We start from the raw sequence: 26,847 nt of genomic DNA, 5'->3' as shown, positions 1-26,847 counted from the left end.
CTTCAAATGCTACCCTCAACCACTCTGATGTTTTTCCTAGTCCAAAACCTCATTGCACAGCTTTGAACAACTCTTAACCTAACTCTGTAGGAATCCAACTCTACAGAACATAGGCTGGCTGTATTTGAGGACAGAAAAAAAAGAGGGGTTAGCCATGTTTCTAATAAATTAAAAAGGAACTGTTCTTAAGGGAAATGAAATCCAGAGCTCAGTTCTTGGAGTCTTAACAAAGCGTTCTTTCCCCCAAATCAAGCTCAATATTAAAAGTTCAAACATGTACCTGAAAGTACCTTGTTTTCCACTATCTATTACTTTCCCTAAAGCTTTACAGTAACTTTTCTATTTGTATTTGTAATCTAAGGGTGCTTCTCTACCAGGAGCAAATGCTATCACCTCCAGGTGTTTTGCAGGCATTACGACCCTGTCATTCTCCAGCTTTACATCTACCAGCAGCCCCCACTGATCACTTGGTACATGCAAAGCAAACCACAGCAGGGAGACCCCTATTCACAGGGAAGACATCTCCATCTGTAATGAGATGAGTGTTTGCCTGAGGCACGTTGCTTGTTCCGGCCTGTACGGCATCACTGATGAGCAAAACACCCACTCATGACACCTCCTTCCTAACTTTGGTTACTTATTCCCCCAGGATAGTAGCTTTTGTCAACACAAGCTACTTCCACCAAATCCCAGAAGTCTGAAGTCAAGAAACCTGGACATTAGTCCCAGCTCTGCTACTTACTGATATTGACCAAGTTATTCAAATTTTCTGGACCTCAGGCTCCTTATCCATGAAGATAAGGATAACTGCTGTTCTCAAGGGCTATGGGTGAGACTAAATGAAATTACAGTGAAGCACTCCTGCCGAAGTGAAAAGTATTCTGGGTTGAATGCAGCAGACTTTGACGAACCAAGCCTGGCACAGATCTCAGGCTCCTGAAAGTGATCCTCCTTGCTGAGGTATGCGCAGAAGTAAATGCTGGGAATAAAGTGAAATGAGGGGCACCTGAGTGGTTCAGTCGGTTAAACGCCTCACTTTGGCTCAGGTCACGATCTCGCAGTCTGTGAGTTCGAGCCCCGCTTTGACCTCTGTGCTGACAGCTCAGAGCCTACAGCCTGCTTCAGATTCTGTGTCTCCCTCTCTCTATACTCCCCCCCACCCCACCTCATGCTCTCTCTCTCTCAAAAAAAAATAAACATTAAAAAAATAATAACTTTAAAAAATAATTAAAAAAAGTAAAGTGAGGGCGGGGGTAAAGAGAAAAGGTTAAATTAGGTAGTGGAAGGAGAAATACAATCAAATGTTGTGTGTATTGGGGGTATGGGGAGTTGATGTTAACATACAGCTCTAGAAACATACAAAATATTAAGCAGTATTCTACAATCCAAATGCCTTGGTCAAGTTTATGTTTTATAAAGTACATTTTTTTCAATATTTGTGGCCAAATTTCAGTGCAAGAATATTACCATTAAGTAATACTTGTAGTCTTATTTTTCCACGTAAACATCCTCTCACAACCAGACTTCATTCCAAGGATGTTCAAGAGACCTGTTGGCTCAAATATTTGTGTATCCTCTGTTCTCTGAGCACCAGGCCCACAGAAATGAAGGCACAGCTGAATTTAGATGTACCAGTCATTACTTGAAATGAAATGTGCCACTTAATCTCGACCAGCCGTAGAAGGCAAAAGAGGAAGAGAGACTGGAAGATCTGCCCAAACACTAACGGTGGTTACCTCTGAGCGACGGAATAAAGGATGACATTTTCTGCCACATTACGCCCTGTACAATGGTCATTCTGTACACGGACCAAATTTTCTACAATGATCCATTTGGTTTGGTTTAAACGGGGGCACAAAAGAGTAAGCACCACCCTTTGTAGATGGGAACTTTTATTTGCCAACAGATTGGCCCAGAATTTACTGCTATGAGATTTTTTGCTTATGTACTCGTGGTGGAAAATGTCTAATCACCTTTAGTTTAAAACCGGCTTTTAACACAGGCCTGGCCCTCGGAAATAATCCACTGCACCATCCGCTTTTTAAAGATGCAAGAAACTAAGTCAGAGGGTTGAAATGATTTGTTTAAGATTACACAAATAGCAACAGCTTCATGACTAAAACCTAGGTGTCCTGACTTCCAGCTCAGAGCTCCTTCCATTACACCATATGTTTGAATTACACTTCTCTAAAGTCCACCAACATGGGGATTAGGGAGTGCACTTGTGATGAGCACAGGGTGATGTATGGAAGTGTTGAATCACTGCATTGTTCACCTGAAGCTAATATAACACTCTATGTTAACTAACTAGGATTAAAAATTAAAACTTAAAATAAAAGAAAGTCCACCACATTCGAGGGGCATCTGTGGTGTGTCGAGATGGTACAGGAATACAAAGATGGATAAAACCTAGTCCCTGTCCTCAGGGGAGAGAGGTTTAGAACAAAGTACAAACTGACATGTGTTCTGCTCTCATCACAGAAAACGGTAGCAGCTACTGGTGAAAGACAGCATTTGATTCTTTTCTCGAAAAGTCTACATTCGGTCAACATTCTGGTACCACTCACGGGCTGTAAATCCTCCATAATTTGGAAGGGAGGCAGTAGGGGAAGAGGGTTATAATAAGTTAGCAAACAACCAATTATCCTTTAACTTTACTTTTTCAGAGTAACTGTGAACTTTACTTCCATCATGCATTTCTGTTGCCCTTCTCGAGTAATGCAGCCCCCATCCCTTTGGAAGGAGGAGAAATAAACTTACTTTTTTTTTTTAATTTTTAGTGATTCTAAGAACCTGTGATTTAGCTCGATTTGAGAGCTACATGAAACCATCGCAGATATTCACCTCTTTCTCCTTCCCTGCCATTCAGTTTTTTTCTCTCTACTTAGACGTTTAGGGCCAGGTCTGCCATCGTCCTAGTGGCATGGCTCTGAAAACACCCGAGCTTGCTTCCAGGACCCCTACTAGTGAAGGGGCTCTGCCACCCTGTGCCTCAAACGTCCAGGAGCGAGGAGTTCATCACTCCCTCCAACTCCTATTTATTCTTGCCGTCAAGACACCACTACCAACGCGGAGTCCTCCTTTCAGCTGACAGATCTGACTCCCAGAGGGGCACATTCTGCGAAAGGAACAGCTGAGAGGGACCTTGGGGAGTAAGTGAGGGTGGGAGCTCAAGGGGCGGACGAGCGAGCTCCAGATTCTCTCCAAAGACGGAATCCGGGGAGTAAGGAAATGGCCTTCCTGCGCTCAAATTAAAACACCACATCACTGAAAAACGTTAAGGTTCGCAACAGCAAAATTCGAAAACAAAACCACTCACCTGCAAAGAGGCCACCAGCAGCAGCAGCCACCGCTCCTCAGAACCGCCAAGCAGCCAGCTCCTCCTACAACTCATCACTGCCGCCGGCATCGACGCTCTTTTCTAGCTCTGGAGCCAGAAGGGGCAGGTCCTAGCGCTCTGCCTATTGGAGGGTCGAGCTGTCACTCATTTGAGGCCTCGCCCCACTCCCGGGATCAGGTCCGGGTCTTTTCCGCTTCCCAAAGCCCTGGGGTAGAAGGCGAGGCTTTGATTGGCTCTCTGCGGAGACGAGCATACTCCCAGACCAGTAAAGACCTGACTTCGACGCCGGGGGGCGGGCCTGGGCCTGGGGAAGTAGAAAAAAACAAAGCCGGGAGCATCGCCGCGGCGATAGAAAACCTTTGGGCTTGGGTAGCGTTTAAACCCTTGAGGTGCTGCTGGAAAGCGATTCGGGTCACAAATGAACTATCTGCCAACGTAGAGAAGTGTCCGCGGAATCCTGGAAGTGATGAGGTGATACCTTCTCTTGCTCATGGGAAATTTTCATCCTGGGGATGAAGGTGGGAGTCCTCGCAGGCGAAAAGCTCCTGCTTTCCTCAGTGGTTGTCAGACTTACATCGTGATTAAAGCAAAAGCCTTTAAAGCCTTTAAAGTGCCCGATTTATGAGCAGTAACTCATGCCCCTTTCTCTTAGTACGTTCATAGGGACTCCCTTTGGGCAATTCCCCGACACTATTTTGGTTGGGGAAGAAAAGTGATAAGAGGGATGCATGAAAAAAGCTAGAACAGTTGAAGGAAGGATGGAATGGAAAGAGGAGGAGAATTATAGATTGGGAGGCCACAGTGACTGAACAGGAGAAACCCATGAAAATACCCAAAGCTCGGCACGAGGCCCTGTAAGCATCTGAGTAGCTTTGAACTACCACACAGCTTTGAAGCGAGTGTCAGAACTTTTGGGTGGACGAGAAAGATAAGGAATGATAGGTTTGCCTGACCACCTGGGAAATTGTCCTTCTTGATTTCTAGAAGCTGCCCTACCTACTGTTGAGTGTCCTCTTTTGGCTTTTTCCTATTTCATCCTCGTGACAAGTTCAGTAGGTTTGTGACCACCAGGCATAAACATAAGCCTAAATTAAACATCATTTTGAAAAGATCATCCTTCCACATTTTAAACTCTGTGACACACTACGTATTGAGCTCATTACCACCCAAGCGTTTGTAGTTAGCTCGGCATAGCATTTCCCTGTCTTTGAATGTAACAGTTCCTCCTGGAATCTCAAAGACAAGAGCTTTACTTCTGGGAGAGCACACCTCCAAGGCCTGACGGGTCCCAGCAGGTGATAGGTCCCACCTAGCGATAGTTAGAATTCACCTTGCACGAGATTGACCAGAGTCAGGTCAGAGCAACTGGAGGAGGCAGCGTCCAGGAACGCAGCTTCTAAATCCTATACTCGTACTCACTTGTTTTTCCTCTTCTCCATGCCAGATGGGGGCAAAGTGAGGAAAAAGCTTTTCTACTACAGGGTAGCATCGAAGCTCCCTACTCCGTGCCCCCCATCCCTACTCTGGAGTCTAAAGACGACCATTCGCGTGTCAGACTCTTACAGCATTTGACATTTAGGGATCCTTACTTAGGACTTAAGGGCCCCTGCTCATTGGATTTGGCTTCACTGTTGTGGATACCCATGGAGGGCTAGCTGGGCACCTAGGACATGAACAATCCCAAACATCACTTGCATTTTAGAATCTCTTTGTACAGGTGAGAAATCGGAACTTTAAAAGGCTTAACGTTCACAATTATTACAGCAGTTGGGGACAGAACCGTGGCAAGGACCCAAGGTTGCCGATTCATAATTCTGAGAAAATGTTTCCTCTTCTGCTGCTTTCCCCAAAAATAAACAATAGGTTTTTTTAATTATTATTTTAATGTTTATTTACTTTTGAGATAAAGAGAGAGAGAGACAGAGGCATGAGTGGGGGAGGGGCAGAGAGAGAGGGACGCACAGAATCTGAAGCAGGTTCCAGGCTCTGAGCTGTCAGCACAGAGTGCAACGCGGGGCTCAAATTCACAGACCGCAAGATCATGACCTGAGCTGAAGTCGGACACTTGACCGACTGAGCCACCCGGGGGCCCCAATAGTTTTTTTTTTTTAATCAAGGTTACTGATGTTAAAATTAACTTCCATTAAGGCCAATCAGGAGAAATTTAATTCTGATACAGGCAAGCAGTTTAGCTATGGAAATAGTGTCACAGTTCACTGCTTTGTTTCCAGCAACTTTGGTGTAGTCCCACTTTCATCCAAACAAATGAAAATGCAGTAAATTGGGGCGCCTGGGTGGCTGAGTCGCTTGAGCATCCGACTTTGACTCAGGTCATGATCTCAGAGTTCGTGGGTTCAAGCCCCGCATCGGGCTCTGTGCTGACAGCTCAGAGGCTGGAGCCTGCTTCAGATTCTGTGTCTCCCCCTCTCTCTGCCCCCTCCCCTACTCGTGCACATGCGTCCTCCCTCTCTCTCAAAAATAAATAAAACATTTTAAAAAGTTAAAAAAAAAGAAAATGCCGTAAATTATCATAGCCGTGTTGTCTCTTTGTTTTTCTCTCTGTTACGTGTGTATATTGAAAAGTCGATGTTAACACGTGGTACTTTAAGGGTTAGTAGCAGATTGTCTTATTCAGAACCTGAATAAAATACTTTTATGATAGCATACATACCTGGCCAAAAGAATTTCACAGCTGTTTATATAGCCTTTGAGGTAGGGTCGAGCTGGTCCACCAAGCATCAAAACATCATCCATTGACTTAGGCTATTCTGCCTTTGTCAGAATTGGCTCCCTCCTCCCCCCGCTTCTCACCAGCAAAGTCCAGAATTAATTGACCCTATATCCAATGTACAGGACTGCCTCCTTGTCTTCACAGTGTCAGGTCACATCCTGATCTGGTTGTTTGCTGCTGGTATCTAGTCTCCCACCACACCCTACCTTCTTCAGAGTCAGATTAAAATCTGTCACGCACAATCTGGTATAGTCGGGTCAGGTTTGGCTCCCACCATCGCCCTGCTAAGTATAGGACTCCTCTAACTGAAACCAAATGCTGGGAATGCTCTCATGGATCAGGCACGTAGACCCACAGAGAGGACATTAAAGCCATCTGCCCCTTCATTCACAAGTGAAAACGTAGAACCCGCTTCTCGCAGAGTAGTGTGAAAAATAACAGAGGCCGTTTTGAAACAGTTTCACAATCTGTGAAGCACCTTACGTCAGCCATTTTATAGAACTGGGAACTTAGGCATGCTGCTTGACCTCAGCCTGTGTCTTTATCTGTGAAATAGGAATAAAACCTATGTGGCTAATGTGAAAATTCAATGAAAGAACACAGTGTGTACCTGGCACCTGGAAAGCATTCAGTAAGTGGTAGTTATTCTTAACAATTACGCTAATGATAAACGTCAAGTGTTCTAACTACTTAGCAGTACTCGTATTTTAAGAATTCAAGAAAATTTGGGCCTTGTACCTTCCTTCCCTTTCCTGCTCCCAAGCAGAGACCTGACTGCAGAGGATATAGGACGGGAGTCTCCCAGTATCTCACGGCCACCCGGAGAAGCGACTGTCAGGAAGTGAATGTGGAGAGGGTGCAGACCCATGGACAAGGCCAGGAGCCCCTGTATTGGGAGGTCTCAACTATGTGAAATTTCCCCATCCTAAGTCTCAACACTGAGCATCTATGGACAGGAAAAGAGCCAGGATGATTTTTTTTTTTTAATTTTCCACTCTCAGTTCTGGGCTGTGTAGGGACACCCAAAACTCAAGGACAAGGGAGGGAGGGGCCTCATCCAAAAAATTTGCCCCATCCAAATTTTTTACCTCTCTATTGAGGAAAAGGGCACATTTCTTTAAAATGCTTATTTTTCGGGGTACCTGGGTGGCTCAGTTGGTTAAGCGTCCTGCTTCGGCTCAGGTCACGATCTCGTGGTCCGTGAGTTCAAGCCCCGCGTCGGGCTCTGTGCTGACAGCTCAGAGCCTGGAGCTTGTTTCAGATTCTGTGTCTCCCTCTCTCTCTGACCCTCCCCCCACTCATGTTCTGTCTCTGTCCCAAAAATAAACAGACATTAAAAAAAATTTAAAAAAAATGCTTATTTTTCTATGGTGATGAACAAGGTAGTGACAATTTCTGCCCAGTGGAGTTGTTTCCTAAATGCTGTATCATATTTACATATTGAAACACTATATTGAAAACTATTACATTTATTGTATAAGGTTTAGAAAAGAAAAAAATTAAAATACCCGTAATCTGGGGCGCCTGTCGGTTAAGCATCCGACTTTGGCTCAGGTCATGATCTCACGGTTCATGAGTTTGAGCCCCATGTGGGCTTTGTGTTGACAGCTTAGAGCCTGGAGCCTGTTTCAGATTCTGTGTCTCCCTCTCTTCTCTGCCCCTCCCCTGCTTGCGCTCTGTCTCTCTCCCTCTCAAAAATAAACATTAAAAAAAATTAAAATACCCATAATCCAACCACTCAGAACTTATCATTGACAATTTTTATTTCCTTCTGGTTTTCCCTATAAATCAATTATTAAAAAAAAAAACCCTGGAATCCTTAATGTATATACTATTTTACAGCAACATTTACTTAATTTATTATGAACATCTCCCCGTCATTTAAAATTCTTTTTCAGGGGCGCCTGGGTGGCGCAGTCGGTTAAGCGTCCGACTTCGGCCAGGTCACGATCTCGCGGTCCGGGAGTTCGAGCCCCGCGTCAGGCTCTGGGCTGATGGCTCAGAGCCTGGAGCCTGTTTCCGATTCTGTGTCTCCCTCTCTCTCTGCCCCTCCCCCGTTCATGCTCTGTCTCTCTCTGTCTTAAAAATAAATAAACGTTGGAAAAAAAAAATTAAAAAAAATAAATAAATAAAATTCTTTTTCAGCACATAATTCTATCATGTGAATGTGCCTTCAAGAATTATGTCTCATAATTCAACCAGTCTGCTACTTCCAGACATTGTGGGTGTTTCAGTGTCTTGAAAAGATTCAGGGATTTAAATGGACTGCTTATTTCCCCCAGTGACAGGGTGCTCTGGAAATGTCTGTTGAACCAAAGGGACTGCCTGCTGGTCTCAGTTCTTTTTTGACAGGGCTGGTAAGGTGGCCAAGAATTCTTTTCTCTGTGCCCTGGTATTGCAGGGCTGAGAGAGCAGAAGCCATTTAAGCCTAAAGCTCCCAGAGGGGTTGGCCTTTAAGCCCTGCTTGCCTCAGAGTTTCCTGAGGAAAAGGGAGTTTAGGTGACAGAAAATTGGGGGAGGGAATGGACAGGGGTCTGTTAATAGAACCTTACAAAACTCCTGGCATTTGTGTCTCCATTTTATAGATGAGGAAAGTAAGGCTCCGAGAATTCGTTCAAACCTGCGTAGCTAGTTAAGAGAACCAGAGCTTGACTCCTAGGCATGGTTCTAAAATTTTGACTCATCCCACCATGCTGTCCACTGCTCCTAAAAGCTGATGGGTGGAACTTCATTTTTTTTTTCCTGTGAGAAATTTGTTGTCAATCTTCTAGGATATATATTTATATCTATTCCGTAAAAAAAAAACAAAACAAAACAAAAAAAACCCAAAAAAAACCACCTCCTGACTTTCCAAGAATTCCTTCTGTCTATGGGTTCCTGAATTGGCTCACTCTTTGCCAAAAGAACATATCTTCAGTTTTTGGTGAACAATCAGATGATGTAGCTTTTTTCCCCCTGTGTTGCTTATTTTCTTATAGAAGTGTCCTTACTATATACATTGGAAGGTGAGAGTCATAAAAGGAAGTTCTTATAAATCCTGCAGCAATTTAACAACATTATACACAGTTCCCTTAGCTTTTGGGATTTATAAAGTATACCTGTGTATATGTGTGTGTGTGTGTATATGTATATGTATAATATGAAATGTGACTTAAAATATATATATAAAATATGAAGCACGTATATAGCAATGAGCCTATTTTTCTGGTTTGGCTCATAAATGGTTTCTGAAGGAAATTATAAAAAAGGTTTTCCAGAATTATTTAGAGCCATGAAGCATTTTGAAATAGGTGTTTAACATCCCAATATGGTACTTTGAAGCCAGTAACATGTTATCTGGAGGTGTAGTTTCTAGAATGTGTTGCTAAAGTTTCTTTATATGATCTAATCAAAATCAGTTTTAATCAAGGGTACATGTTTTAAAATACCCTTTTTCCATCCTTCCACCACACACACACACACACACACACACACACACACACACACACTACCAATACCCTAACCCAAGCTACCATTACCTCCTGCCTGGATTTTCTCAGTAGACTCCTAACCAAATTTTCCTGAATCCACTGTTGCTCTCTTTTAGGCAGCCAAGGTGATATTGGTAGAGTATCTTTGGAGTCATATCACAACTAATCTCCCAGCCCCTCTAGCTTCAAACACTGCAATGGTTTCCCATTATTCCTAATATTGGCCTTCCTTCTTCCTCTCCATAGCCACTAAGACTTTGTGCATGCATTTTCCCTCCCTAGAATGCTGTTTCCTCCCCAGTTAAAGTATAGAACAATATTTCAAATTTCCTAATTCCCAGGCTGAATCTCTAATGCAGGTATATTACTGGGGACTAATAATTATCCAACAGGAAGAAAATATGACTTGGAGGTTCAAAAGAAGTGTAAGAGTGTGGGCTCTGGAAGCAGTCTGCCTGATTCTGTCCTGTGCTAACCATGTGAACTTGGACACCCTGTTTAGCATCCTTGCCTTATTTAAAGGTACCTACCTTATAAAGTTGTATTATTTAAATAAGTTAACATATGGAAGGAGGTCAATAAATTTTAGCTTTAAAAAGTCTCCACGGTAGATTAAGGGCCCAATATTATTTCTTATGTATAGAATAAAATCAACCTTGTTGATATTCTCTTTTCTTCTAGAGAAAAACTGATACAGTAAGCAACTGGGAGGCCCTCTTAGGGCAGGAGAAGGCTGGTCCTAGCAGATAAGGTTTCAGGGGCTGCACTACGTAGGGTAAGACATGTGATTACTTAGTGAAAACAAGTGCCAGGACACAGATGCTAGCGTGTTGAGAAAAAAATGAAGGCTAGGGGTTTAAAAAATACAGAGAGGAAAACACTAAAGAAATCTAAAATAGTATTAAAAAATCACAACAGCAAACAAAAGACAATCTATTTACAAATGAAATTATCATACGCTTCTAAACCAAGCCTTATTATGTAAAGTATCTTTTCCTTGCGTAATAAACATTTTTGAAGCTACCTGAGGTCCCAGAATTTTTTAACAGAATGTTCTCTGGTGGCTTTCAGGGCTGTCATTTCTGTAGCTCCTTCTAAGTTCTGTTTTGTAAGCTACTTTACTTACATGTCTGTGACTCCAACATGAGTGAGACTAAGCTCTTTATGTTCCCCATTTGAATCTTCACTACATACATGTAGAAGATTGCTTGGTTGGCTTCGTTTATCGTGAGTTTTCAAGTACAGAGTAATGAGAATAAGCAATTTGTTACCAGTCTTGCGACCATCAGCCAGTACCAACAACTGAGCATTGGTCTTTTTATGCCAGTTGAGTATCCTAGTCTCTGACATTATCTCTCAGGGGAATGTCAGATAAGAGAACTAGGTAGATCACCTGTGTGGTAAGCACAGAATGGAAAAGTTAGCAAAAAAAAAAAAAAGGTTGCTCTGTAAACTAGGTATGGTGTATAAGGTGAGTAATGGCAAAGGCACCAATGCTGATGATTCTTGACGTGCTGAATGACGTGTTGAAACTCAGATTGTTGTGATCCATGATTACTCCGTGACAGCTGAAGCAGAGAACCTGCAATGCCACATGACCTACATTTCTTCACCTTTGGAACTTTAAGCAAGTATGTAAAGGCCAGGCATCTGTATCTTGCTAACACTTCCCTTGTGTTGAAAAGTATTTTTAAGACCAATAGGAAAAAAAAAACCTATGTTCTCAGCTCCAAATCAAATCATATTAGGCAAAATATTAACAACAGACCAACTTTTAACAAAATGTTGTGGAAAAAGTTACATTTTTTGTCTCCAGAAAAGGGTAAATTCAGCAATATGTATAACTCCTTATATTTTCAGGTATATAATATATAAATATATAATATGTATTCCTCTTTGCTTAAACTCCCATATTTTCTTATGCTTTGTGGAGTCTCCACCTTCTCTAACAATGGAGAAGAAAGGAGAACAAAAAAGGAAAAGAAAAAATGAAAAAAAAAAAAAAAAACAACCCAGTAACATCTTCAGAAATGCATAGGATCTGGTCTCAACCAGCAAATCAAACCCAAAAGTAACTAATCATTCATTGAATGTCTCCTCATGTTTAAGAAATTGTGTTAGGTTTTGAACGAAGTGAGTTAACAGTACATTTAGTGCCTACCTTGAACCGTGCTGGGAGCAAGAGATATAAATATAAGTGAAACATTTTCCTTGTCCCTAAGGAGTATGGTCTAAAAGGAAAGAGACCAACTCATGAATTGTTCATTACGGCCCAACAAATATAAGTGCAAGTGTAATTATTGAGGTGTTTTGATGGAAGTATTAAGTATGTAGGGAGGGGGGAGGCTCTGGGGGTGCAAAGAAGTTGACGGCTATCCTGAGTCCCTTGCAGTGTGTAATCATTCCTCAGCTTTTCTTGTCTTTCACGACCTTGGTATTTTCGAAGAGTACAGATTATTTTGTCAGATGTCTCTCAGTTTGAGTTCACCTGATATTTTCTCATGATTAAACTGAGGTTATGCACGTTAGGTGAGAATACCACGAAATACCATATTCTCCTTCCTGCATCATATCACAGAGTTCATGATACTGATGTGTCTCATCATTGGTGGTATAAACCTTCATCACTTGGTTAAGGTGGCTTCTGCCAGGTTTTTCCACTTAAAACTACTGAATTCCGCTTTGTGATTAATAAATATCTTGGGGCAGATATTTTGAAATGATGCAAACTTTATTTCTCCACAAACTTGACCCACTAATTTTACCATCTGGTGATGGAGTTTGTCCGCAGCCATTATTACTGTGGTATTTCCTGATAATTTTATATTTTCCTCTTTCCTTTTACATTTATTTGTTCAAATTCTACCAAAGGAAAAGCTGTCGCATCTCCCCCACTTACTTAATTTTTAAAAAGTTTTTAATGTTTATTTTTGAGAGACAGAGAGAGACAGAGCTTGAGTGGGGGAGGGGCAGACAGAGAGGGAGACATAGTATGTGAAGCAGGCTCCAGGCTCTGAGCTGTCAGCACAGAGCCCGATGCGGGGCTCGAGCTCACGAACTGCGAGATCATGACCTGAACCGAAGTCGGACACTTACCTGACTGAGCCACCCAGGCGCCCCTAATTAATTATTTTTATCTGTATGGACTCGTGGGTATCTATTATATTTATGGATTAGAATCGAACACTGTGATTATTTATTTTGCTGCTCAAATTTTTCCAGCTTTGGCACTTAAGAGCTAATTCAGGTTGGTCCCTAGTTCTGTTTTATTTTGGACCGTGTTCTTACTTTCTGGCACTGCAACATATTCCAGGTTCATCTTACGTATGATGTGCCCTGGCCCTGGAATCAACTGTTTGCCAAGGAAGAAACAGTTAGAGTGTAACAGTTGTGTTAGAGGCGTGTTTGGAAACCAAGATCTGAGCGAAAGATGTGAAATTGGCTAAAATTTCTGACAATTTCAAGTTGATGAGAATTTGGACGAATTAGAATTCATATGCTTATGAGAATTAGTACCATCAGTGTGGAAAACAATTTAGCATTAGCTAGTAAAGTTGTAGGTAGGTACATTCCATGCACCAGTAATTCCAGTGGAAAAACTCTTGCCTATGTGCGACAGGAGTTAGCGCAGCTTTGTTCAGAAAAGCACAAAACTGAAATGACCCAAATGCCCATCAGTAGGAGAAAAGATGAGTAAAATGTGGTATATTCATAAAATGGAATACTCTAAAGCGGTGGAAATGAGCTACAACTACACACGTCAGCAGGAATAAATCTCAGACATAATATTGCACAAAAATGAACGTGAAGTATGATTCCCTTCACTTGAAGTCCATCAACATGCAAAATAAAACAATGTGGATATTTGTAGGGATGCATAAACAATAAGATGGTAAAACTAGAAAGAAAAGGGAATGATAACTACAAAATCCAGGATAGTGGATTACAGGTAGGGGGTGGGATGCAGTAAGCTTAAGAGATAATGGCAGTATATTTCTTAAACAGAAAGGTGGGTAAATGGACTATAGGCAACCGTGTGTGTTTGTGTGTGTGTGTGTGTGTGTGTGTGTGTGTGTGTGTGTGTGTATTGTATAATGTAGTGAGGGGAAGTTGGAGTTAGGGAAAGAAGAAAAAAGAGAGGAAGCAAAGAAGGGATGGAAAGAGACAGGGAAAGATGAAGGAAAGGAAAGAAAAACAAAAAAGCATTCCCGTAATGGTGTCTTAAGATCTAGTTGGTGGTAGTTCAAATTCTGACACCAACTGTCTGTCTGGCTTTGGATGAATCACTATACTTCTCCGAGCCTCAGTTTCCATACCAGTTAAACGGGAAAAATGTACTTTGTCCTGCAAACTTTCCCGTGTTATTGTGAGGATAAAATGAAATGTTTGTAGAATAGTACTTGGAAAAAGTAATGAAGTGTGCTAAAATATGAAAGAAAAAGAAAATTCATACCTCAAATGATCTTGCTTCCTAATGCCGGAAGTTTAGTATACCTCACGTACAAGTTCATATTCAAGGGCTCTGGGTTTGCGTCCTGCGGACTCCTTGCTCAACCAACGTGAGGAGGAAAGCAGATACCGTGCATATGCCTTTCAAGAAGGTTGGTTTGCTCCGCCAAAATTCATAGCAGGGCAGTATAATCTGAGGTCTCAGGCTGCACAACTTACGAGCGGTGGTCCCTGGGGATGGGCAGTGTCGCTGTGCTGCCTGGTGCTCAGAGATCACACGTGTGAAGGGGCTTTTCTGAAAGAACACAATAGTAAGCGCTTTCAGGGCAGGGCTCCCGGGCCTCGCCATCTGCCAGGCGACAGGAGACATCACCAACCATCTAGTTTAGAGACTCAGCCCCTATGCTTAAATTTTCTCTTTGTCCCTCTTCTTTGCTTAGAATAATCATCTTTGCTGCATTTTGACTGCACTCCAAATAGGCTGATTTTTCGGCCTCTGCCTTCTTCTGTAGCTACTGGCTCTTGATCTATTGCTTTTTAAGTCATGTGTTCTATTAATAAAATTCATTAATGGATCACTTTATAGATATTCAAGTATTTAGCTGTCTTTGAATTTCTAAAAATAAGACCTATTTTGGCACAGCGTTTTTTTATATTTTTTATATTTTATAAATATGCCATTAGAATCAATTGTTATATATTTTATTCATATTTTTTTTTGAGAGACTAGTCTACAGTTTTGAATGATTCTTGGGAAGGATTTTTGTCCTGGGTTATTCTATCCTTATAAGATGAGTTGGGAAAATTCCTTCTTTTCTGATACTTTGGAATAATGTGACTGTCACAGATAATACCTGGACTCTGAATGTTTGGTAGAGTGCTCTCTGTAATCATCCTAGCTTGGGGACTTTTTAGAGGGTAGACATTTTACCTGCTTTTTACACCTTCAACCCCACCTCCCACCCCTGGTGCTACTTGGTCTAAGTTTTTCTCTCTCTTCTTTAGTTGCTTGTGGTCATTTGTATTTTCTATATAATCATCTATTGCATCTAGATTTTCCAGTTTGGGGCAAAATTTTATGTAGTGTTCTCTTATACAGTTCAACTATCTTTTTTGACTGTGCGAATAATCCTTTTGTTATTCAAGTGGCCATCATTTCTCTCTGACTGCATAACCTACTGACCAGTCTCTCGTATCCACTCTATGTGTATCTACCCCCTATTTTATCATTTCCTGCTCTACCCACCAGTAGGCAAAAAAAGAGCTATCAGATCTTAAACAAGTGACACACACCAGAGAAGTCTATTTAAGCAGTGAAACGTGTAGTGTCTTCCTAGCCAATCTGGTACTAATCCCAGCTGTGAGGCAGAGACTTGTGCTATTCTTGGGTGTGCAAGGTTGTCACTGTATGTGACTTCCGTCTCCATCCCTCCTCACCTGTATGTTTACATACACCTGTCCTCCACTGTCCCCTGACCCACCCAGCCTACCTACATCTATCCTGTATACTCTGCCTCCCCACTCTGCCTCCATAGTCCACCTCTGCTATTGAGGAAGGAAATTTGGACTGGAAATGTTATCCTGGATTCCCGGCATTATGGAAAACAGCCGCAGCACCTGATTACCAAATGGGAGTCTGTAAGTGCTACAAGCCAGGCTCGACCATCTAGTAACCTTCTGTTAAATCACTAAAGAAACTCCAATCCAGTTCTACTAGGCCTCACCCTGAAGGGAGATAGAAAAGTAGACAAAGTTAATGTGTATTGAGCCTTTACCCCTTTACAACCTACCCCAAAGTCAGCAACAGCTAAGCATATATATCTCTGGGAATTTCAAATCTCGACCTGCCCCATTTCACACGCATACAAGCTCTACCTTTCCTTAACCTCATTCATCACTCATTTTCTATGTATATCTCTGAGAGATCTTGATTCTGATGAACCAATCAGCTTTTTCCTGGTCTTTAACTAGAACTGTGTTTCTTGTTTACTTTTGGGCAGTATCCATCCTTATCTACTGAAGTTAGGAGTTGAACAATTACCAAAGGGGGGAAGAAAAAGAAGGAGGAAAGAAAAGATTTTTGTTCTTATGGTGCAAATTATTTTTTTAAAAAAATGCACAGTAGAGGGGGCGCCTGGATGGCTCAGTCGGTTAAGCATCCAACTTCAGCTCAGGTCACAATCTCGCGGTCCGTGAGTTCTCGTCCCGCGTTGGGCTCTGGGCTGATGGCTCAGAGCCTGGAGCCTGCTTCCGATTCTGTGTCTCCCTCTCTCTCTGCCCCTCCCCCATTCATGCTCTGTCTCTCTCTGTCTCAAAAATAAATAAAAAAAGTTAAAAAATTTTAAAAAGTTAAAAAAAATACACAATAGAGGATTTATACTCATCAAAACTATGTGCTTCTTTCAGTAAACAAGGTTATGAGTGAAGTCATCAGTTCTGTAAAAAGAAAGGGAAGAAAACAACTAGTTCAAAGAGAGCATTTTCCCCCTTCTTTTTGGTATGCAATGCCACATATTTGAACAATTAGTATCAAGTTAATTCAATGGTAGAATGTGGTGTAATATATAAGCATGGCTTGGAGTCAGGAGACTTTGACTTTACTCCCACGATTTATTATACTAGTTGTGTGACTTTAGGATAAATTGCTTAAAACTGTAATCTAAGTTATTTGTCGGTAAATTTAAGATATTATTTAACTATAGAAACTTTAAGGCTTTGGGCTTTCTGCAAAGTGGAGAGCGAAACTCTTCCCTTAACCAAGAGTCTTTGAAGGAGGCTAGAGTGGTCCCAGGTCAATCTCCTCCCTCTCCCCCCAACCTCCACTGATCCATGAAGAAACAAACAGAAATCCCCAGTGAATACTTCTGATTTGTTAAAATTAAATACAATAAAACATAACATAGAAATAAAATATAATAAGATATTGAAATGGTCGGATAGAGAGTATAAAATAATTGTGGATCAAATTTTTCCAGAAATTAAAGATGGAATAAAAACTGAAAAAGTGTCAAAATATAAATCTAATGAAAATAACAGGCATGTTTGAAAAAAAAACCACTTAGGACATTTATAAATAAAATATAATTATTATAATTAATGTCTTAGTGGATGAATTACACAGCAGAATATATGCAGCTGAAGAGAGTTAAATCTGAAGGAAATACTCAGACTATAATACATAGAGACAAGGCAGTAAATATGGAAGAGAGATTAAGCTACATGGAGGATATAATGAATATGTATAACACATCTAATTGGAGTTCCAGAAGGAGAAAATAGAGAAGAGGCAATATTTGAAAATATTAAAGGCTGAAATTCTCCCAAAACTGACAAAAGGACATGAATCCAGAGATAACGGGAAACAAGAGTCCAAAATAGAGAAGTAAAAAGAAAGCCACACCCAGATATATGTTAGGAAAACCAAAGAATATCAAAGACAAATAGAAGATCTTAAAAGCAGGCAGAGGAAAAAGGTAGATAATTTACAAAGGAGGATAAGTAGATATCAATATCTGAGCGGCAACAATGGAAACCAGAACAGAGTGGAATAATATCTTCAAAGTTCTGAAGAGAAAATAACTGTCAACCTAGATTTGTGGATTTAGCAAAACTATTTTTATAGGACAAAGGCAATAAAAGACACTTTCAGATAAATAGAGATTGCATTTACAACCAAGAAACCTTCTGTAAAGGAATTTGTAAAGAATGTACTTTAAAAAGAAGAAAGATGATTCTAAAAACAAGTTCCAGGATACCCACATGCAAAAGAACGAAGTCTACAAAAAATTAGCTCAAATTGGATCAAAGACCTGAAACCACAATACCCTTGGAAGAAAACATAGGGGTAAATCTCCATTATCTTGGATTTAGCAATGGTTTCTTAGGGCACCAAGAGCACAAGAAACAACAACAACAACAAAAATTGGACTTCAAAATTAAACATTTTGTGTATCAAAGGACATTATCAAAAATGAACCTACAGAATGGGAGCTATTTGTAAATCATAAAAATCATGTGTCTAGCATCCAGAAGTTATAAAGAACTTGTATAACTTACCAACAAAAAGACAAACAACCCAGTTGAAAAGTGGGGCAAACACTTGAATAGACATTTTTCCAAAGATACACAAATGGCCAACAAACACACGAAAAGATGTCCAACATTATTAGTCATTAGAGAAATTTCACATCAAGACTGCAATGAGATACCCACTTCATGCTCAGTAGAATGGCTATAGTTTTTTAAATGGAAAACAACAAGTGTTGGGGAGGATGTGGAGAAATTAGAACCCTTGTACATTGCTTGCGGGAATTTTAGGTGGTGCAGCTGCCATGGAAAAAACTTTGATGGTTCCTCAAAAAGTTAAACATAGAATTATCATATGAACTAGCAAACCCACCTCTAGTTATATACCACCCCCCCCCCCAAATTGAAAACAGATACTTGTACACAAATGTTCATAGCAGCACTATTCACAATAACCACATTATGCTGAGTGAAAGAAGCCAGACACAGAAGGTCACATACTGTATGACTCTGTTTGAAATATTCAGAATAGGCAGATCCATAGAGACAGCAGATTACTGGTCGCCAGTGTCTGAGGAGAGGGAGGAATGGGAAGTGACTGCTTAACAGCTGTAGAGTTTTCCTTTTGGGATAATAAAAATGCTCTGGAACCAGATAGAGGTGATGTAGTAAATGTACATCTGAATTATACATATTACAGTGGTTAAAACTGAATTTTATGGATGTGAATTTCACCACGATAAAGTTGACAGGTGCAAAGAAATTAACAAACATATAGGTAAATTCAGAAATTGCATAATATTGATGATGATAATAATGCCTCATTCGTGTGGTTCTAAGAGTGAGAGTTAAAATAGTAGGCAACACAAACAAGTGAGTTGAGAGAGGAGTAATCAAGAGTTATAGCATTAAAGTCCTTAGGAGACCCTCGAACATTGCTTGTGGGAATTTTAAGTTTTGAGAGCTGATGGCTCTCAAGTGCTTTTAATTGTGATCTATAATAATAAATGTTTTATATTGTCACCCAGTGTCCACACATAGGTGTATGAAACAAAAATTTTACAAAATAATCCTTGCCCTAAGTATGTATATTGTACACTATTTTCTAATCTAATTAGTTTCTTTTTTTAAAAAAATGCTAATTGTGTACCATTAAGTTGATCTCATAACTCACTAAGTGACTATAACACACTACTTAAAAAAACTGGTGTAGTGTGTGATATCACCCAAGTAAAAATGTGGACAAGCAAAAAAAAATAAAGAGAGGAAAAGATCTTGACTAGTTCAATTATCTACTCTAATGCTGGGCCAGCAAGCATATGCAAATGGCAAATTGGCGGTATTTTCCAAGGTCTTTTGAAGGAGTCACCATGTTCCAGTATAGTAATCTCCATGGCTCAAAAGTGTATTTCTACTAATGCACTGGAAACATTTTGAACAATTCTGAATTTGTGTAGTGTTCTGTAAACTGCCAAGATAAAGTTCTCTTGAGTTATTCAATGTGGATACAGCTAATGGAAAGGATTTCATATTTATGCACGTTGCAGAATGATCCATCTCAACTTGAAGAAATAAGATCTGAGTGACGTTCTTACTCTTGTTATCTTGGACAGCGATCTCACTTCTCCTGGTTTCAGTTCCCTCATCTGCAAAATTAAAGGGAGCTTTAAGTTTTTCCTAAAAAGGAAATCTGTAATTCACTCTAACAAGTCTACATAGACCTGTGATTTCTCTCTCTCTCTCTCACACACACACAAACACACACACACACACACACACACACACACACACACACAACTGCATTACATTAAGATGAAGGAATTTTAATGTAAACTCGTATGAAACATTCACAGCATTGGCATCAATCTGTTTTAAAGCAGGAAGTGATGAGAGGTGATGATTTATTGAGTGTATTTCTTATATATTTTCAGACATGACTTTTGATTTATAGGACATTTATGGCTTTTTAAAAATCAGTTGTTGACTGGGTGTGGTATAGTTTAGTTACTGCAACTTCAGGAGCTCTACCAGGTTAAGAAAGGGGATTATACTGGTCTGAGCCTGTACCAGTAAACATGTCCATATTGCATGGTAGCCAAATGGCTCATGTTTAAGTTCTTGTTCCAATTGCTGCAAGGTACCTCAAGGAACAATATTTGGTAAGTTATGTTTATACACGAGATATAAATGTCTGTTTTTGCCACAGTTACTTGTTTATGTTAGCTCGTCATTGTAACCATCCGTGCTGTAAAGTGAGACGTGACTAAGAGATTTGGTATCTTCAGTCCAGCACTGTCTGGTAAGATTCCTACGAGATGAAAGAGTGGAAAAGACACTCCACTTCAATCATTCTCAACTATTTTCAGTTCCCTTAAAGCCTTTTGATGATGCTTGTTTATTGTTGGTTTTTTTTTTTTTTACATGTGTGTGTGGAAGATTTCATAGATAAACAGAATAGTATGATGAGCCCCACTTAACTTTAACTGTGAATATTCTACCACTCTTGTTTTATCTATTCCACCCACTCCCCAGCCTGACTATTTAATTATCATTATTTTTAGAGTTTTTAAGGTAAAATTTACATACATTGAAATGCACAGATCTTAATTGAACAATTTTAATAACTAGTTACACTTGTGTACCTACAATCTTACCAGCATTCCATCTTGTGAGAAAGTCCTCTGCCCTTCCCAGCTGATCCCCCAAGTCCCCCAAAAGCCACCACTGATTTTTTTTTCCACTTTAGATGAGTTTTGCCTATTCTAGAACTTCATGTAAGTGGAAACATTAATTATATACTCTCTGTGTCTGGCTGCTTTTCTCAGCATCAGGTTTGTGAGATTCAGTCATGGTGTTGCAGGTATCAGAACATTACTAATTCATCCTTTTTATTTCTGAGTGGTAATATACCACAGCTTGCTTACTCATTGTCTTGTTGATGGACCTTTGGGTTGTTTTCAGTTCTTGGCTACTGTGAATTAAACTGCTATGAACACTCTTTATACAACTCCTTTTGTGAACATATAGTGTCACTTATCTTGGGCAATGACCTGGATCTACAATTGCTGGATCATAAGGTAAATATATGTTTAACTTTATAAGAAACTACCACGCCCTTTACCACACTTTTACACTCCCACCAGCAGTATGTATGAGTTCTGATTGTTTTACATCCCCATCAACACTTGGTATTTGTCAGTCTTAAATTTTAGCCATTCTAGTGGGTGTGAAGTAGTACCTCCATTTAGTGTTAATTTGCATTTCTCTAATGGCTAGATATTGAACATGTTTTCATGAGCGCACCCTTTGGCTTAATATGTTTTTCACACGTGGTTCCCTTGCCCAGAACATTTACTACCACGCTTTTCTGATTAACTACTTACTCCTTATCTAGTCCTTACTTTATTGAAAGAAATCCTTCCTCCCCTAAAGTTAGGAGATGAGGAAATAAGCCTAAAAGCTACATAAGAACCAGTTTTCTAGACTCAGCATCAACCACTGTCTTTTCAAAGGGCACTGAAAGCTTAGGGCAGGGGAAACTCCCCTTTCCTCAACCCTCCTCCAATTCCCAATTTAGGAAATACCAACAGCCCAAGTCATAGTTGCTCATTCAATTTGATGTTAAGAGGTACAAGAAGCTTGTAAGGCTGGGACGTAAGATACCATAAAACCTAAAAGGAAAGTACTATGTGGAAATTTTATTGAAGAACAATAAGCACCTCAGCTTCAATATTTCCCTTTGAAGAGATAATCCTGTGGCTTTCAAGCCTGTAGAGAAATAGGATGATTACAATTTACAGCATGAGAAATACTATTTCTTTGGAATATGGACTCTAAGTTACCATTGATTAGAAAAGCATGGCATTCTCCTGCTGTGTTCTGTATAGCTTCTTCCCTGACCTGTTCCCAATGTCTTCCAAGAAGATAAGCAAAAAATGTTCTCAGGCCTCCCTTAGTCTGACCTCCAGTGACTGACTGGGGGTTGAGGAGAAGCTTGCAAGGATCCTGTGTGGGAAGAGAGTAGGACTGCTATCAGAAGGATTACAGTCTATGCTTTCCAGATCTTGCCACCCTCGGTTGCTGGCCTTTTGGTTTCCTCCCACTGAGAGAAAGATTTAGTCATGTGTTTATAACTGGTTATGCCTCTGAGTAGGTACTTTTGGCACACCATTTTTATCCCCTTGTAGCCCAACATTCCTATACATGCCGATAAGCTTTCTATTGCCAATACCTGCACCCCTTAGGCTGAGAGCTTTCTTTGACCACAGGAGCATTCTGGGTGCCAGGTGGGCAGGAAGTGCCAGCACATTAACATCCGTGGGAACAGCCTCAAACTAATGACAGGTGGGGGTTCGGTGGCTAAGTCCTCCATGTTTTTCATCCTTGGAGTGCAACAATGACCAGGGATGCTCTACGCCACCTCCTAGAGGAACACGTTTGGAATGAGCCCAAGTTCCCCACAGCTGTAGCATACTCATAGATTCATCTCCTGGCTCACTGCCCCTTCCCCAGCCCAATGTTTCCTGAGATCACCTCCCAAATAAACTTGTAGCCTTGGTCCTAGTCAGGGTCTGTTCTGGAGAAACCCGATCTAGGCTAGCTTTAAATCAAGCAAACGCACTAATAAAATATTAGGATGAAGATATTGGTAGTAAATCTTCTGATGCTTCAGCTGGTTCACATCCAGCATTCCTAAGGACATAGAATTCATTTCCTCTGAGTTTACCTAGCATTATCCCTGAGATATTACTGTTCGAGAATTCTCCTGAGATAAAGATTCAGTTTAAGGAATGACCTCAAAACCATGGAAGTGTGTCTCACATATTTGAGTTCAGATGAATAGTCAGCTGATTGATTTCTCAAAGCAAATTGGTATAATGTATAATACTGTTTCCCAGCATGTTAAGATATTTCTGTGTGTAATAAAAGGTACCCTCAACATATTGATATTTTAGTTTTACTCACTTGAGCATACTTTTGTTTCCAAAAATGGAAAGGAAGTGTAATTCTGCTGAAGAAAGACAGCTGATGCTGGTGTATGGATAGGCATGCGTATATATGGACCCAGGAGTCCTCAGTATCCCTTGCCCTCCACACCCTCACCTAAAATATTTTGGAAAGTTTGGGTTTATGGATGTGTCATGAGTTAAGTTTGGTAAATACCTCCACATAATATTTTTATAGGTCAAGAATCGGAAGAATATCACAAAATCGAAATAGCATTAGGGTTTCGTGGCTCAGATGCTAGAAATCTTCTGGCACCAAGATAGGTTTTGCCTCATTATCCATTAACATATCTCTTCTTAAATCACAATCCCAAATCCATAAATTCAGGTCTGAGCCTTAGTTTCATTGCCCTCCTCAAAATATTATCTTCCAGATACTTTAGTGTTAATTTCACTGATGCCTTCTAGTGCCACTGGCTTATGTCATGATGCTTTTAGAGAAATTCTTGAAGGCAACATAGGTGCAATGCAAAGCAACCTACTGGTCCAATTACAGGTTATCTAAATCTCCATCTTTTTGCTAATCAATTAACAATGAAAGACCATGCACTTTCCCTAATCATAACACCATTTTTGGCCTCCCTTCCTGCCATGTTTTTTTTTTCCTGAGGGAACTGGGTCAAGCGTTAATGAACATCTACAGTCATACTTTGTTTTATTGTGCTTCGCAGGTACTGTATTTTTTACAAATTGAAGGTTTGTGGCAACCTTGAGTCAAGCAAGTTTATTGGCACCATTTTCCCCATGTTTGCTCATTTTGGGTCTCTGCCTCACATTTTGATAATTCTTTGCAATATTTTTCAAATGTTTTCATTATTATTATATTTGAATTGCTGCAATCTCATGAGAAAACTTTAGCAGACGAGGAGTTGCTTCTCATGGATGAGCAAAGGAAATGGTTTCTTGAGATGGAATTACTCCTGGTGAAGATGCTGCGAAGTTTGTTGAAAGGATTTAGAATATGACATAAACTGAGTTGATAAAGCAGTGGCAGAGTTTCAGAGGATTGACTCCAATTTTGAAAGTTCTACTGTAGGTAAAATGTTATCAAACAGCACCACATGCTACAGAGAAGTCATTTGCAAAAAAGGAAATCAATCAATACGGTGTATGTATTGTTGTGTTATTTTAAGAAATTGCCACAGCCACCCCAGTCTCCAGCAACCACCACCCTGATCAGTCAGCAGCCATCACCATTGAGGCAAGCCCCTCCACCAGCAAAAAGATGGTGGCAACTCACTTAAAGCTCAGATGATGGTTAGCACTTTTTAGCAATAAAGAATCTTTAATTAAGGTATGTACATCGTGCGATTGCACACTTACTAGACTATAGTTTAAACATAACTTTTATATGTACTAGGAAACCAAAAACTTCATTGGACTCACTTTATTGCAATATTCACTTTGTTGTGGTGGTCTGGAATTGAGTCCGCGATATCTCTGAGGTATCCTGTATTCTGATTATTCTTTGGTTCTCCCCAGATCTGTTCTGTTTTCCTCTTCTGTGTTCTTTGCCCTGGGAAGCTGACCTCTATGGGCTATGTCACCCTCTAGCAAGTAGGAGGCACCAGCAGGCGGTCAGAATGTGGATGGAGAGAGGTGCCAGAGCATTTATTGCCTCCCAAACACTCTGCTTCCCTGAGGTCTATGGCCTTATCACCAAACCACAGCTACCATGGGGAAGTCCCTCTCTGACTTTAGCTCTCAACCAGGGTCTTGGTAATAGGGTTGTCTCCCCCTGCTGTTCAGGCTGGGGATTGCAAATGATCTCCGCTGTCCTTAGTCTCTTGTTCCTCCCCCGCGGGTTCCTATAATCCTACCGGTATCTCTATAAATAGTTCCTTAAATAAAAAGCCTCTACACAACAAAACTGAGTGTGCCCTCTGTTTCTTGTTGAGCCCCTGGCTGATGTAGCCTCCTACCTTCAACTTTTCAGCGGTCCATGACATAGTGACAGATTTAGGGATCACAACCAGATCCCTCTGGGCCTGGAATCAAGTAACCTGTGCACATAGAGACATCACATTTCCCTGTGACTGCTTGCAATATTCCGCAGGAAACACGATGTCGGAAATTGAAAAAAAAAAAAAATAGAAGCATGTGTCTGAAGCAACTACGCCATTTGATCTAGAAGCCCATAGGAAAATATCATATTTGCATCTTTCAGGGTCACGAATGGCATTTTCTGGGAGCTGAAACAGAACTTCGGAAAATCTGGAAACTTCGGAAACTACCTACCTATGAAGGTAATGGTATGTACATCAGTTAGCTGTTGCCACAAGAACTCTGTGTAACAAACTTTCCCCCAAACTCAGTAGAATAACAGTCATTTAATCTTACATAGCTGCAGGTCACATGGCCAAACCAAAGTAAAGGAGTGGGAGAAGGATGTCCCTTTCATGGAGGGGAAAGGTGTAAACATTTTTGACAGTGAGTTACGCAGTGAGTAAGCTACAGAAAGGTCATTCAAGGGCAGCTACAGTTTGTTCAGTTAAAGAGGTGGAAAAAATTTCTTTCAGTTTTCCTCTCATTCAGCACAGATGAACTAGTGTGACTTTTTAAAATACCAGGCTAAAATAAAATAAAATAAAATACCAGGCTAAATGTCTCCATGCCCAGAAATGGTTTCTTGATACAAAGATGACATTGCCCTAGAAATGGAGGCATTTTGAGGTTTTAGATGTTAAGCAAATGTTACAGAGATTCCATTATCTGTTCGTGACTAAACTGTGATTGCCAGACTCTGAGACCTGAATCTAGCCCTGTTCATTTATTTTTCCCCGCAAGATTCAGATTCCAAAAGAATTACTCTCATTCTGAATCCTGACTATGGAATATGCCTATTAGTGACTCCACAGTCTGGATATCCAAAATCTGGGATCCAGACCACTTATTCCAAGTGGTACCCCAAAGCAGTATTCCTTTATCTGCATAGGGTTTTCTCAACTAGTAACTGATTTGTAGTTTAGCTGAGGTTTATGCAATTTGGAAGGGGTTAAAAGTCAAGATTCCAATAGCTTTCACCAGTTTAGTACGAACTGATTCTTTTTTGCCTGAGAAGGGGGAGAGATGTTTCCCTTGCATAGGATTAAAAAGGAACAAGAGCCCTTACTTATCTTGGTCATCTTTGGGAAGGAAAGAAGTGTTTACAATGGTGAGCAGCAAAGACAATAGCTAGAAGGTCAACCAGAAATCTCCATTACGCTCCTAGCAGTGTGTGAATCCAATGAGTGTCCATAGATGATAGACTGATTTCAAAAGAAACATTAGCTTGGGGGGCACCTGGATGGCTCAGTCGGTTAAGCATCCAACTTCGGCGCAGGTCATGATCTCATGGTTTGTGAGTTTGAGCCCCACATTGGGGCTTCACTGTGTGCAGAGCCTGTTTGGGATTCTCTCTCTCTCTCTCTCTCTCTCTCTCTCTCTCTCTCTCTCTCTCTCTCTTCCTCCCTGACTTGCACTCTCTCTCTCTCTAATAAACAAACAAAAAGAAAGAAACATTAGCTTGTGATTCTAGCTCTGAAGTGTCAGTATGGGAATTAAGAGCAGGGTAATGCAAATATGGTCGGCAGTCATGACAGACCCCACCGATCGGATGGTACTGGGACTGGAATTTAAGAACAAATTGGTTTGAATAGCTGAAGAAGAAGGAACATGAACTGGGGGACAAAGAGTGAGTCAAGTTTTGGCATGCATGAACATGAAAGTGTACCGGGTAGTGAAAAGACCACCTTGACCAAAATGGGGAAGTGGTCACAAATTAGATGAGATAGCAATTATAGTACCAGATTATGGGGGTCTTAAGCAAGGGAACTTAAAGGGTAT

General features: G+C 40.6%; 1 protein-coding gene across 1 annotated transcript in view; it reads right to left on the bottom strand.

The window, feature by feature from the left end:
* Positions 1–3,460, bottom strand: part of BPGM (bisphosphoglycerate mutase) — a 28,096-nt gene extending 24,636 nt beyond the window's left edge. Inside the window, exon 1 of the mRNA XM_030308475.1 lies at positions 3,320–3,460. The gene's annotated coding sequence lies outside the window, so the exon portion shown is untranslated. The remainder of the gene's footprint in view (positions 1–3,319) is intronic.
* Between the last annotated feature and the right edge of the window lie 23,387 nt (positions 3,461–26,847).

The sequence above is a fragment of the Lynx canadensis genome, chromosome A2, assembly GCF_007474595.2.
Source record: "Lynx canadensis isolate LIC74 chromosome A2, mLynCan4.pri.v2, whole genome shotgun sequence".
Classification (NCBI taxonomy): Eukaryota; Metazoa; Chordata; class Mammalia; order Carnivora; family Felidae; genus Lynx; species Lynx canadensis.
This window is presented reverse-complemented; position numbering and strand designations above follow the sequence as displayed.